General features: G+C 41.2%; 1 protein-coding gene across 4 annotated transcripts in view; it reads left to right on the top strand.

Annotated features, from left to right (window-relative positions):
- Window positions 1–13,805, top strand: part of LRRC8D (leucine rich repeat containing 8 VRAC subunit D) — a 51,967-nt gene that overhangs the window by 18,357 nt on the left and 19,805 nt on the right. The window contains exon 1 of one of the 4 annotated variants that reach the window (XM_063165743.1): window positions 1,632–1,737. The exons of the other annotated variants lie outside the window; for them this stretch is intronic. The gene's annotated coding sequence lies outside the window, so the exon portion shown is untranslated. Of the gene's footprint in view, window positions 1–1,631; window positions 1,738–13,805 lie in introns of those variants that run through there. 4 annotated transcript variants of the gene reach the window in all.

Below are 13,805 nucleotides of genomic sequence, written 5' to 3'. Positions count from 1 at the left end.
TAGAAAATGGTTCTCTAAATGAATATCTCAAGGACTTTCTAGACTTAGAGGTGTCCCCAAGATAAACTGTTACTGATCTGAGGACACGGATATGAGTGTTTCTTGCTTATTAAATGACCCAAATGTGAATAGATATGTGTATGAATAAAAGGCTTTGTGGATCAGCACTGGCTGAAAATGTTTCTGAAGTTTGCATGAGTTAAACAGTATTACTGACTTTTCTTGACACCTTTTCTGCAATGCCATCTACCCCATTAACAGCATATTTAGGGGATGGACTTGTTTTGGTTCTGTACAATCAGATTGCTCATAAGGAATGTGCATCTTGTTTTCACAGCAGGCATAGAGCAGTCCTCAGGAGCTGACTCACTGCTGTTTTGTAAGCAGGGTTTGCCCCTCTGCCTTTTATGTGATTCTGCATTTTTCCATTCCACAGTCCATGGCAATTTAGATCTTAAGTGTGCTGGTGTTAAAAAGCCCGCTTCCTGGAGTAGATCTTATCTCTATGTATGTGATGTGTACTTGGCCTAATTTGATACTAACAAAAGTAATTTTTGATTATTTCACTTTTTTCTAGTTGTGTCTTAATTGTGTTATGTTACAAAAGCAGTTCCCCTGCAGCTAACGTACATGATCATTAACAAACAAGTATTAATGATTTGGGGCGAAATGTATTTGGTCTGTTAGTTATTGTTACACTGTCACACTTGCAGGGGCTTGTTTTCAAATTTTCCTGCACAATACTTGACTTGAGTTTCAGATTATTTGTCTTGTTCTACTTGCATTTTCACTGAGTTTTGTTATTGGGATGTCGTGGTAGGGTGGGACTGGTAAAAATGGGCCACTGGAAAGATACTGAAGGAAGGCCTTAAAGGTTCCCTATAATTTGAGCATTCAAGTTAGAATTTCTAGTGTGTAGCGTACCTTGAATAACACTGGATTCCATTATTGACTTCCAGAATCATTTAAACTCACTCTCACACCTTAGTAACACATTATTCATGGCAAGTCAGGTATTTTCTTGTGACTTTTTATTGTTTGCTTTTACTTGGCTCAGTTAGATTATTTTTTTCCACATTAGCATCTTTGGAGGAAGTAATGTGCCAGAAATCTTCAGTGCTGTCATGATTTTTATTTTTTAATGAAAAGCTTTTCTGAAAATAACTGTCCACCAATGTGTAAATGAAACTTCTCCCAGGTACCGCTGCCTTTGTAATTTTTTTTATAGCTTTCCTAGGTAAAAGTTGGAAGATCAGATTGTTTTAATTGATGTTTTTGAAAAACTTGTGTGGCTGGAAAACTGACAGTAGTCATGTGAATTTCGTATTACTTCTGCATGGTTAAAATCGACAGCAGCACTCTGGGCTGCTGCTAGAAATACTTCAGAAAAGCCATACAGGAGAGACTAGGGGAGGTAACCCAGCAGAGACTTTTTTCCTTTTCCTCATATTCTCTGGTAGCTCTAAGGCTGAGTATAGTAAAAGGGGAAGATGTAAATCATTCTTAGGGAAAAAGGGTGAAGTGATGCTGGTTTTCCTGGCAGTAGCCAGGAGGCTGCAGAGAGGGGAGAAGCAATAGGAAGCTTTTGTTTCCTGGGTGGGGTTTCACATCTGACACTGGTCAGAGGGAGCCTGATCGAAGGCGCCGGGCGGGTAGAACGCAGCACCTTCCCTGGGAGCTGCTGGGCTTCAGCCTGGGTGTTCCTGCAGGAAACTCCACCCTCTCCTCCTATCTCTGGTACGTTTTCCAAGCCTTGATGTCGTCTTCTCACTGCTGACAAAAAGTTACATGTGTGGGAGATATGCAAATGTGTTGTAGTGTTCTGATATAATTTTAGCACAGGAAAAGAGCAAGCTCTGTACATAGGTATCACTAACTGAGCTGCAGTCTTGCAGCTGAGTTTATTTAGTAGAGCTGTCAAACTTTGAAAAGAGATTTGCATGGATGTGGGGTGCAGGATCAAGTTTGGAATTTTGTAAACTTAAAAAGTAGCTTCTATCAATCCACAGTTCTCTAAATTCCTTCACAGACAGTAGAAACTGTCTGAATGAGTACAGAAGAATGGTATAATTCAATGACATGATAATTGAGGATTTCTCATTATGTGAAGCCTCTTATTATTTACAGTGTATACTGTCACTGCAAGAATACTGGCTTTGCAATGAATAACTGAGGTGGACTTTAGTGGACTTTATCTTCTCTTGTTTCTCTCAATGTAAAATTCTAAATACCTTTTCTCTTTTTTTCTTTGTGGCTTGGGGTTTTTTTGTGGGGGTTTGTTTTTTTTTGGTGGGGGAGGAATTTTTCTTTCCAGGTATAATGAGGGCTTGATGATCTTGTGGGAGAGGAATGAAACTACTAAAATCCTTTCTCATATGTACAGGGTAAAGTATTACTCAGGAGGGTAATGTTCCAATGGAATTGCAGTCTCCCCATAACAGTTTAGACTTTGGTAAAGCAAGTGGATGAGTCATTGCACGGATTTGATGGCTGAAAAGGTTGATTAATAATTAATTTAAAAACAAGATGCCCTTTCCTCTGTGTCCTCGCTTTCAGCCATTCAAAAGATCATCAGATTCCCACATGTAGTTTAACATTTGAGTACTAGGGACATGTTTACTTTGTCTTTCCCTGAACTGAAAATGTTGCCTTGTCTTTGCTTTTGCTCACACATTATTTATGGAGATATAAATGTCAAATTTGATTCAAGTGTTCTGATGAGGTTACTGCACTTGGAAGGAGCCAAATGTTCCCATTTGGTGGGCTAGGGTTATACTTGCCTCGTGACCTTCTGAGATACACTGGTATACCAGGTACTTCATGGGTAATGGCATTCCTGATTTTCAGGAATTCTCACATACAGGTTCTTTGCTATTTCTCAGTAAACGTTTGTCAGTCAAGGATTTGTATTTCTATAGGTTTGCATTTGTGCTGCATGTCTTATGGGAAACCTAGAAACCTATGGGTTTCTAATAGGATAATGGGTTCAGGGTGCTTTCTGCCTTTATGCTGGGATAGTGATAAAAGTAAAGATGCTGCTGACTGCAGTGTAACCCTGAAAGGATGTAACCCTCAAAATGAGCCCTTTGAGTTCAGTTAAATTAGCATAAATAATGTCTATTTGAGAGGGGTTCAACAGCAGTAGGTCAGAGATATGGGGTCAATCAAAACCAATCCATGAAAGGCACAGAAGCTTTGGCAACCTTTTGGAGTCCTTGAAGGTGAATTGATACCCTCTTGAGTGCTCCTATCTGGGGCAGATCTTTGATACAAGATAGGTCTTGTGACTGATGTTAGAAGAGGTGATAACCTGTGTTTTGTCTTTTTGGTTAATTAAAAGCATGCTATGTGCAATCCTGGGCAATTTAGGTACTGAATCTTGAATATTTAGTGCATGGTGAACATACATCAAGACATCTGTTTGCTGACAATGTACAAAAAGCCACTGTTGAAACTTTCATTTTTACTTATTTGTAAGAATGAAAGGTGAATGAAAATGTGCAATAATCTTACCTTGAGCTGTTGCTATCATTCATAATTTAAACCTGAAATGCTTCACATTTTCAGTGTAATGATCCTCTTAATCATTAAATTCTGAACTTGGCTTGGCTGTAGTCTTCTGATCAGGCTTCTGTAAAAAGAAGAAGGCTGCCAGATATTTGGTACCAAGATGTAGCTACAACCTTCTGGTGCTGGTGTTTGTGACATTGCATGTTGTCAGATATGTAAGGTGCAGCAGCTGACACCTTGCACCTTACAAAGCCTCAGTCTTTGAAGATCTGCCTAAATTTTCCAGCCTGCAGATAATGAAATACTTTGGCCTACATTATTTTACTGTAGCCAAAAGCTAAGATTTAGTTGCACTGCTTTACAAATGCTGTATAATTGTTACTGCATATTGCAGAGTTACTATGAGTAGGGATTTTGGCCTTTGCAAGGATAGCATTTGGGTTAGACTTCAGGAAGTTTTGTAAAAAGAGGTTGTTTCTTGGCCTTTGTGATAAAATCACCATTTGCCTGTGCACAGAATATGGAACGAGAAAGCTCTCCCTCCCACTACCTATTTAATTTGTGTTAAAAGCACTGAAAGTAGGAAATGTGAAGATGAGATTTTAGCTGCAGGGAAGAATATGTAATCTGATTTATAAAACTAGACCTTCTTGAATGCTTGTTTTACTCCAGCAAAGCCTTCTTTGGTAAACGTCATGTGCAGGATTGAGTGGGTGTTCACCTGCTGGTTTGTCGGGAGAGGAAGACAGGAAAGCAGTTTGCTCTTGAGGGGTGCTGGGAAGAAGTGGATGATTTCACAGCCTGAAGTATATAAAACTTGCTCTGGTGTCAGTATGGGCAGTGGAATTTGACAAGAAGTGGGAGGGGAGAAGCGTGTGTGTGACTAGGGTGATACTTTGTGTTCTGGAAGGAAGAAGCAGGGTCTGGAATTCATAGTTTGACATTTTTGGATGTGGGAAAGAAGCCAAAGGAAGCTAGTGGGTGTTGGGACATGACTGATTTGCTCCAGTTTACAAGTAGGTGTGGACAGCAGAAATCAGAAGGACAGCAAGAAATCACCAGGATTTGTTTTAGCTGAAGGGGCAAAAAACTGCCAATGGAATGGTCACCCAAGGCACCCTGAGCTGCTCTAGGTACTGATGCTGGAGCCTGGCAGTGCAGCTGTTTGCAGCTCACAACTTGAGAGCCACTTTGCTCTGAATTACTGCCATTGGGAACATCCTAAGGCAGAGAAGTCCCTGAAGAGAAGCAGTTGCAGTTCCATTGGCTTTTTCTCTAGGATCACTGTGGGGACCCCTGGATGAGTGAGACAGGGGTCAGAGATGGATTGGTGTTTCCTCCAGGCCTTATCAGATTTGCCTGCGGAGAGAGATTTGTGAGTTGAGCAATGGTGCTGTAAGAGGATTCCAAGGCAGAACGGGTGAATCTGGCTACTGGAACTTGCCCTAAGGAGCCAGACTCACCAGGGCAGCGTGCCTGGGTGTCTTGGTCCAGAGCCTGTGGAGTTAACATACACAAAGTATGTGGCTGGGCAATCCTTGTGCATTAATTTTGGTAACTTTTGTAAGGTATCTCCTGTTAATTACCTCGCTGTTGAATACGTGAAAAGTAAGATTGGGAGGTTTTTTCTTTCTATTAAGCTGAACTAGAAATAGTCCCTATGGGTTTTGAGGCTTGGACACAAGAACATTACTTATCATGTGTTGTCACATCAGCTGAAATCCTCAGACAGTAAGGCTGCTGGGTTTCCCGACACTTGCCTTTCTCCTAGTCTGTCACAGTTCTTCCACCATTCACGCTGGCATTTCTTGTGTGTTTGGGTTACGGGTTACCCCCGTAACAAAGCTTGTGAAACATGACAGTCTGTGAAAAATAGGTCTGTAATGTTCCTTCAGCTTTTCCAGTGGGCTAATTTTTCACATGTACATTTGCATTAATAGCAGCTGGCTTCTAGTTAATAAATACAGTGCCCTGTGAAATTAATGGGTTATTAGGGTTGGATGGGTTTCTATGGTGCCCTTAGTGCTGCAGCTTTCACTAGCTAGCTGTGCCTTTGCTTGTGTGCACAGCAGAGTTGTTTACATGTTAGGAATATGCTAGAGGCAAGGAGAAAGGAACAGCTTTAATGTGATGCAGCTTAGATGCTCTGTGGGGGAGGCCTCAGAATTGTTCATAACAGGATCAAATGTCAATCAGTGTTTCAAGAAGAATAAAGTTACTGTTTATGAGAAAATTAAAGAATAGTATATTGCATGCTTTTTCTCCATCTATTTTTGACCCTGTCTAGGAAAATGTCCTTCTCCTGTGGTTCTCTTGAACCCTGTAAGAGTATCAGTGATGCCTAGGAGAAGGATCTGTGCAGATCTCTCCTTTTGGCTCCAGCCACTCCTCTGGGCTGCCTTTGGTAAGGAAACAAGTAATATGCCAGCCAGCTTCTTTCAGCTCTTGCATGGAAAGCCTGGTGATCGTGTTGCTGAGGATGCTGATGGAACATTGTGGTTGCTATTAAATTTCTTCTACAGGCACATCTGGGGATTTACTGCTCTATAGAGTAAGAAAACAGTTACTCTGACATCAAGCCATGAACATGAGAAAATGGCTTCTCCCTCATTGCAAGGGAGGAGAGAGAGAAGTGGAGAAGAAAACAGCTGAAAACCTCCTCCTCTCCCTCCAGAGCTATTTTTTGCCAGTGACAGAGAATGGTGGGATGAGCAAAGCTGATCTATATCTGCAGCAGGCTGTGGCTCTGATCTGAAGATGTATCCCCAGGAAAAAACAATGAGAGCTTAAGCTGCGGGGGTGGGAGCATCTGAAGTCAAAGCACTTCTCTGCTGGTTCTGCACCTGCAGTTTCTATTCCAAGCTGCTTTGCATTGTAGGCAGGTGATGCTTAAAATTTGTCAAGAAGGGGCTATCACATTTTGTCTTAGATGATGCCCCATGTGTCAAGCTGTTAGGGCAACAGGCTGGGGTCTGGAAGAGCAGCTGGGGAATGCAGCTTGGGGAGAAAGGGTAGGGATGGGGAGGGAAGGGCTGGAGAGGAGTCAGGGATAATTGTGTCAGAATAAAAGGCTTTTCAAGCCTGGGCTAGGTGCCTGCTAGAAATGCTATTCTAAAACCTTGCAAATACACAGTCAGGAATTTCATTTGCCAGAAATCAAGCTTTTCTGATTGTGTGGCTTCTTGCATTCTTAGAATGGTTTGGTGTTGAACCAGTGTCCTGATATGTTGTGTTGTCTGAGCCTGCCTCCCAAGGGAGGTATTTTGGACAGTTACTCCCAAGTAAATTCAGTGTGTCATTCTGGAGTTAAGGGCTTGTCTTCACATGCCGTTAAGAAATCCTTCAAGTCAGCTGAAGGTGTGAATTTAAAGTGAACTGCTTCAACTGTTCTGCATCTTTGAGGTAGAATAATTGAGAGTCACTCTGATTCTGAAGAAGAGCATCTGAAGAAGGTCTCAAAGAGTTTAATCAATCAGTTTTTTAATTTGCATGGTTTTTGTCTTAAGAGTTAATCCAAAGTGCCTTATGCAGACAAAGCCTCAAAGTGGATTATATTATATGGGAAGGCTCTTCTTAAGGATTTGGGAGGGTTTATGTGGATGTAGATGTATTACTAGTCAGGAATAGCACTTGTATTTTAAAGTCACCTTGTACTTTCATCTGAATTCATTTTTCAACCTTCTGACTCTGCTAACCTTAAGCAGAAATTATGAGAGGATGTGAACTGACTTTAGTCTTTGCAATAGACTTAAAATGCTGCTCATGGCATCCTTAAAGCTGTCACTAGCCATGTAATGACTGAAAATTTCAGTAGAAACTTCTAGTTCACATATTTAATCTTTTCTAGTAAGTGAAATGCCCTTTAGTGGATAAAGCTGCTGATTTCTTCTGAGTTTTTCTAAGCTGATGGGAGGAGGGTGAAGGAAGTTAGAGGAGTACAAGCTCTCTGAGCAAATCTTGGAGTTCCACCCCAAACTGAAATTCTTCCCATCCCATACAAAGTTGATTTTTCAGATGTGTGTATGCAACAGGGACCTTTAGCAAAATCTGGGTAGTAGAAAAAGGCTGAATGTTCTGTTATCTGAGGCTTTTGGCAATCTGCATAGTTGTGTTTACCTCAAGCCTGAGAGAAAGGGATGGAGGAATCTGGCACAGGGGTTGTGCACTTCGGACTGAACTGTGTGTGCAGACTGGCAGTTTTGAATATTTGCTGCTTAATTCAGGAAGAATTTGTTAGAGAAGTTATGGACAGAGCTTTCTATTTAGCATTTCAATGTATTGCTACAGTCTTTTTTTCTTCCTTCTTTACTTCTCTTCCTTTTTTAATAAGAAGAGGAATGTCTGAAATACTGTAGCTATTTTTCCTTCGTCATTTTCAGTTGTGCAAAATAAGTTGCAGTGGCTGATGTACAGCAAGAACACAGATTATTGCCTTTTCAGTTACTGAATGCAGACTTGTGAAACACAGTAGGGAATTTCTAATTTAATTAAATTCATGCAACTATGTGTTTCAGCCGCCATGTGAGATTAAGTAGAAAGGTCCATCATGTATGTTGAACTGCAGAATTCCATCTGTAGACTGCTACTGTCATGCTTTCAGAACACATAATAGATCATCGTGTGGGGATAGTTAGCATATTATTTAAATAAGGTTGTGAAAATTGAAGGTTCTGAATGTTTTTCTTACTGTTGAGGCAATTATAAAGTCGAATGTTGTTATTTCCTTGCTGAATACTTTTATTGCCCTCTGAAAGACTTGGTTCTAGAGACTAAGGACTGATTCTGCATGAAGTTTTAATTGACAGGATGGGCAAATCCAGGCAGAGCACAGATGCCTTCACCTTGGGCAGATGCGGGATGTTGTTTCTGCACTCTGAGTGCACATGCTTTGTGCTGCCTTTCTTGGCTGAGGAGCAGTTTCTGTGCAGTGTCCCACTGGGGCCAGACTGAGGTGAGCTCATTTTGCCTTGTTCATCAAACAAGCAGCAGGTGGCTGGGCTGTGCAGAAGCTGTGAACCTGAGTGAGGGTCAGGCTGGTGGTGGGAGTCTGAATCTGTACACTATCCAGTGTGCTTGACTTACCAGTTTGGTTACTTGGTAAATTCCTCATCTTTACAGTCAAGGACTAGATTTTGAGGTGCTTTTTAGAGATGTTTGAAATGGCTGATCAGTAATGGTAGGTTTGTTTCCGTTTGTGCACTCTGGTTAGTTTTGTTGCCTCCAGAGTGCTGAACATCCTGTTGGCATCATGGAAAGATGTTCATGGAAATTTAGCCCACTGCAGGTCAATTCTTGTTTCAGGTCTTCAGCTGACAAAGCTACAGAAGTTGGTTGGTTGCCATGGGACCATTGAGTGTGACCCATTTATGTAAAGGATAGGCAAACCGCAAACAGCCCCAAAGAGATTGCACTTAATGCTGCAAAAGAGCATATTTGTCATCACAGAGAACTCAATGTCCTTGTAGGAAAAAAAAAAAGGTGAATGGAAAACAGATCTTTGTAAGAAGCTACTAAATAGTCCAAAATCTGAAATTCTGGTTTTAAGAAAGAAGACATCTACACTAACAGCCCTCTGATTTCAGGACACATCTAGAGATTTAAAAGAAAAGCCAGTAATTAAGGGGAAAGTGGATATATGAAGTTAGAAGTTAAGGAAGTAAGTTAAAGAATTAACTGAATATTTTCTACAGCTCAACTGTGTTAGAAATCATTCAAATTACTAGACAGAGATACTAAAGTAGCTCATGCAAAAAAGTAGAAATATTTGTTAATACTCTTCCATATTTGAGAAGGTGTAGAATGTGATACCATTAGTGCAATTCCAACAGAGAATTAAGTCTGATTTAAAAGTCTGTAGGCATGCATACAGTTTTCAATAACTATTGGTCTTGGGGGTCTTAAAACCAACTGTGCTGGAATAGACAAGGAAAGAGTGGGAGACTGATTTAATCATAATCCAGCTGGCTTGAAATTATCAGTCACCAAAATACTGAAAAAAATTAAAGCACTCTGAGATGTAGTAAAGCTATATCTTCAAAGGCATCTCCTGCAAGGGGGATGGAGACAGTTCAACCCATTATGGTCCTCTGCTACTCCATAGCTCCTTCCAAGTGCTGTCTCCCGTTCCCTCTCTCAGCAGCTGCACAGTAGTCAGTGAGCACTGCTGTGCCCCTTGGGGACTCCTGTCCTGACATGTTACTGCTCTGTGATACTGCAAAAGCAAACGAAGAACTGACTAACTGATGTTTGAAAGTTAGTCACTTGTGGTGAATCACTGTCAAACAGGAATGCTTCATTGTTTTAAGGATTGAGGTGAGGGCATATTCCATTGAACCTTTTCAAGTAGCTAGAGACAGGGGCAGGATCTGTACTGGTAGAATTGGCAGGCCATATCACTCCAGGCAGTGTGGCAAACAAGGACAAAGCAGCTTGGACACCAGAATTCACACAGCCTGGTGAGCTGTAACAATCAAAGGTGCAATTTGATATAATCTGTAATATCATGGGGCTTGCAGGTGTTGCGCTTCAGTGTAGTGACAGAATAGGAGCTTGGGGAGACAACTGCTTGGGGTACAGTGAGTCAACTGCTGGACATGACTGCTGTCCTGCAGGGCAGCAAAGGGGCATAGCTGGGGGTAGGAGGGGCATGGGAGAAGGAAGGTGAATTGTGTACAGTTCTGATATCAAGAGGAGCCTGTTGAGAATGGGAGTGAGTTCACATAAATCAGAGAAGGTATTTGAAGGCTGACTGGTGTTCCACAAGGCGAGCCTGAAAGGCTCATTCTGTTGCTGGGTTTGTTGTTTCTTGATAGATAAGTGGAGGAACTTAATAATTGGTGGGAAACACCTTCTGAAGGAAAGTGCACTGAAGGCTAAAATACAAACAGAAACAGGCATGACACAGAACTGATGGCTGGGAGCTGCAATCAGGCAGTTGGAAATAAGTGCATTTGTAATGGTGAGAGAGCATGAGTGTTAGAACAAATAAATAACAGAGGAAAGTGGTGAACTCCACCCAAAATGTTCCCAGGGCTGAAAGATTTTCTGGAAGTGTCCTCTGTGCTAAATACAGGAATTATTAAGGGTAGTGGTAAGTGATGTCAAACTGACTTCAGTAAGTCATAGATGGGACTATACAAACCTGCAAACCAAACTCTTCTTCGCATGTGCTGCATAGTTGAGCTGGCCTCTCTGCTAGAAAGCATGTGTGTGTGTGTATATATATATATATATATATATATAGCATATGTGTGTGTGTGTGTGTGTGTATACTTCAGGAGAGGCATGTACATGGGTGGTGCCTCTTGGCGTGAGATACGTAGCTCCTTTGTTAAATATTTCAAGGGCAACTGAAGGAACTGGAATCCACAAGTGGTGACCAAGAGTTTCCTAACCACGCATATGGTTCTTCATGGACTCTAACTGGGAGACATGAGTGCATTTCCACTCTGCTTATGCTAGGAAATAATTGCTGTCTGCAGGGCAGACTAACTTGTGTGTAATGCTGTCTGAACTCTTCTCACTCTGGAACTGACCTTTCTTGCATATAACCAGTTTTGGAGTCTTTGTGCTGCTCTTCTCTTGCAAAGCAGCAGCTTAGATCTTTCTGTTGCTCTTCTTCAAGGTGCATCTAAAAGACTGTTGAGGAAAAGTAGAATGAAATGGAGTAAGTGCAGCAGCAGGCTCACTAGCAATGAGTTTATGAGTAATGTTTGGGGGGGTTGGGGAGTTGGGTGTGGTTTGTTTTTTTTTTTTTCTTTTTTAAAGTGGACAGTTAATTTCTGAAACTCACTGCTACACGATACCCTTACGGATAAGAATTGATAGGATTCTGGGAAGGATTAGACACCCAGGAAATTATTTCTTTAGTTTCACATAAATCTATATGATTCTGTTCTGGACTTAAAAAGCAATTGGTAACAGTGGGGTCTAATGTAGTGGACTGATTATTGTATAGCAGTTTACTAGGAAGCTCCTTTTGCTGTATCTGTTTCTAGCTACTTTCACAACAGGAACTGGTGATTCAGAGTTCTGTTTCTAAATTTAATATGAGAAGGAGCATAATTCAGGCTGAAGGAACACTGAGGGTGTGTGTATGATGGGGAGGTGGTGATAAAGGGAGAACGCACCCTGTGTGCTAAAATGTGTCATTGTCCCTCTGATTGAAGGGCATGCATGCTGATACACAAACAGAATACGCATGGATCAGAGTAGCAAACTGCTTTTTGAACACTCAGCTTTTCAGTGACAATACTTGTACAGTATTTCTCTGTTGTATTAAAGTAATTGAGCTGCAGGGGAAATGAAGCATCTATGAGGATTGATACTATCAGAAGTGGAGAGAGAAATAGAGCAAGGAGATTTAAGTTATGGAAAGAAGGTTTAACTGTATTTTTGTCAGGCAGAAGTATTCCTTTTTAATTACCTCTTGACACTTGTTTTGGAGAAAGCTGCTCTCTGTTCTTAAATGAAGAGTTACAGATGCTGTAATCTTCATTACTTTTTTCTTTTCCTTTTCCCTTCCCAAGGTTACATGTAGGTGAGACAGCCACACCCAGAACTTTATTTGGTGTGACAGTTGCATCTGGTAAATACAAGTGGACAGAAAGTGTTGATGGGAAGGTGCAGGTACAGGCATAATGACTGTGAGGGCTGTTCCACTGTTGCTTCCCTTTCATGGTTTGCAGGCCCCGGGGTAGCTGCTCAGCACTGTTAGCAGTGTATGCCTCAGTGTGCTCTTGAGTTGTCACTTGAAGAGCAGAGAGCTCCTCTGTGTTTGTCACTGTGTCCATGCAGAAACACATGTACGTGATCAAAGAAAGAAGGTCAACTCTGCATGGGTCTTGCAACCCACGTCTGTCCACCACCCAGGTCTTGGTGGAAAGCAATCTGCAGGATTACAGAACAAGAACATGAGAAAAATGGTGATGTAGTTAAAGTTATAAAACTAGAGCAGGTTCAAAAGATGAAGCATTTTAGCTTTGCTGTCCTTGTAGATGGGAACGTTATTTTGTTGTCACACGATTTGTGGCCCAAAGATGGGGACCAGTGAGCAGACTTGCTTTGAAGTTCTTTGCAAGGATAAAGGAATACATCAGCCCTACCTTTACAGGCTGCCTTTCTAGCTTAATGTAGCACTAGTCTGGCAAAGAATCAAGTAAGAATACTGGACTGTGAACAGAGGAGAAAACGATGTTGAAGTCATAAATGCTATGAATTGGCTTTTAAGAGCTGCATCAAGAAACACAGTGAATTGTGATATTTTGTGGCTTTTGTATGACTGCCATATTTTTCCCTGCATGCAGTCATTCCAACACAAGTAAAATTCTTTGTTGTAGAAAAGCTAAATATTTTTGAATGCTGAGTCTGAAACACAGATGATATACTGCGGCAAAAGACTCTCATGGGATGTTTTTATGAGATGGCTTTTATTTGTTAAATGAGTTTTCAGTAGTTCCTCAGTACATGCTATTGTATTGTTTGTGTGATGTCTTAGAGTGTCACTAGTCTGATCTGGACTGTGATGACTGAATAAATTGCATCATTTGCTGACTGTGGAAAGATGACTTGATCTGTAAGACACATTTGTGTATATGTGCATTTTGTAATGTAATAGTAATCATAAATTAAAGATGTTCAGTTAATGCCAAATACGAGCTGTATTCATAACTCTTGCTGTTCTTGTCTACCCACAGGAGTTCCAAGAGTCAGAGGGGATCATAGAGGAAACTGAAGCTGCTTTTGTATTTTAAGGGGGGGAAGGTAATGAAATAAGTTATGTCCTCTAAGACATCTTGAAAATGGAGACTTTTAAGTGGTCTTTGGGCTTCTACCAAGGAGCATGCTGTTGGCATTTAGGTTTTGTGCATTAGAGGAAATAAAACACTAGAAATGCCCTGGCTTTCATCCACAGAGAAATAGCTATACTTTGCTGCTGTGTTTGGCCATGTTGTGTTTTGGCAGGGTTATGGTAATTTATAATTTTATGTCCTGTGGGTTTTCAGTGACTTAGAATTACTAAGAAGAAGTAGTTTGCCCGGAAGTGGTTGGTGCGATGGTGTTAGAGTTGGCAGGGAGACCTCCTCTAGGAGTTGGAGGATCAGACCCTGTAGTGTGTTGTGGCTTTGACAGTGGCAGATGTCACAGAGGAGGACTGGAGAAAACTACAGGAGCTGGCTGTGGTGTTGCAACGTGGTTGATTGTTCCTTGCTGATCCTTGCCGTGGATGATAGAGGTGCAGACCTTGTAATTAAAAAGCTCAAGTGCAAGTCTCACTGGGAAAAGTTGAATATTTT

The sequence above is a fragment of the Melospiza melodia genome, chromosome 11 (assembly GCF_035770615.1).
Source record: "Melospiza melodia melodia isolate bMelMel2 chromosome 11, bMelMel2.pri, whole genome shotgun sequence".
Taxonomy (NCBI): Eukaryota; Metazoa; Chordata; class Aves; order Passeriformes; family Passerellidae; genus Melospiza; species Melospiza melodia.
Note: the sequence above shows the minus strand (reverse complement) of the source record. Positions and strands in the feature narration are given on the sequence as shown.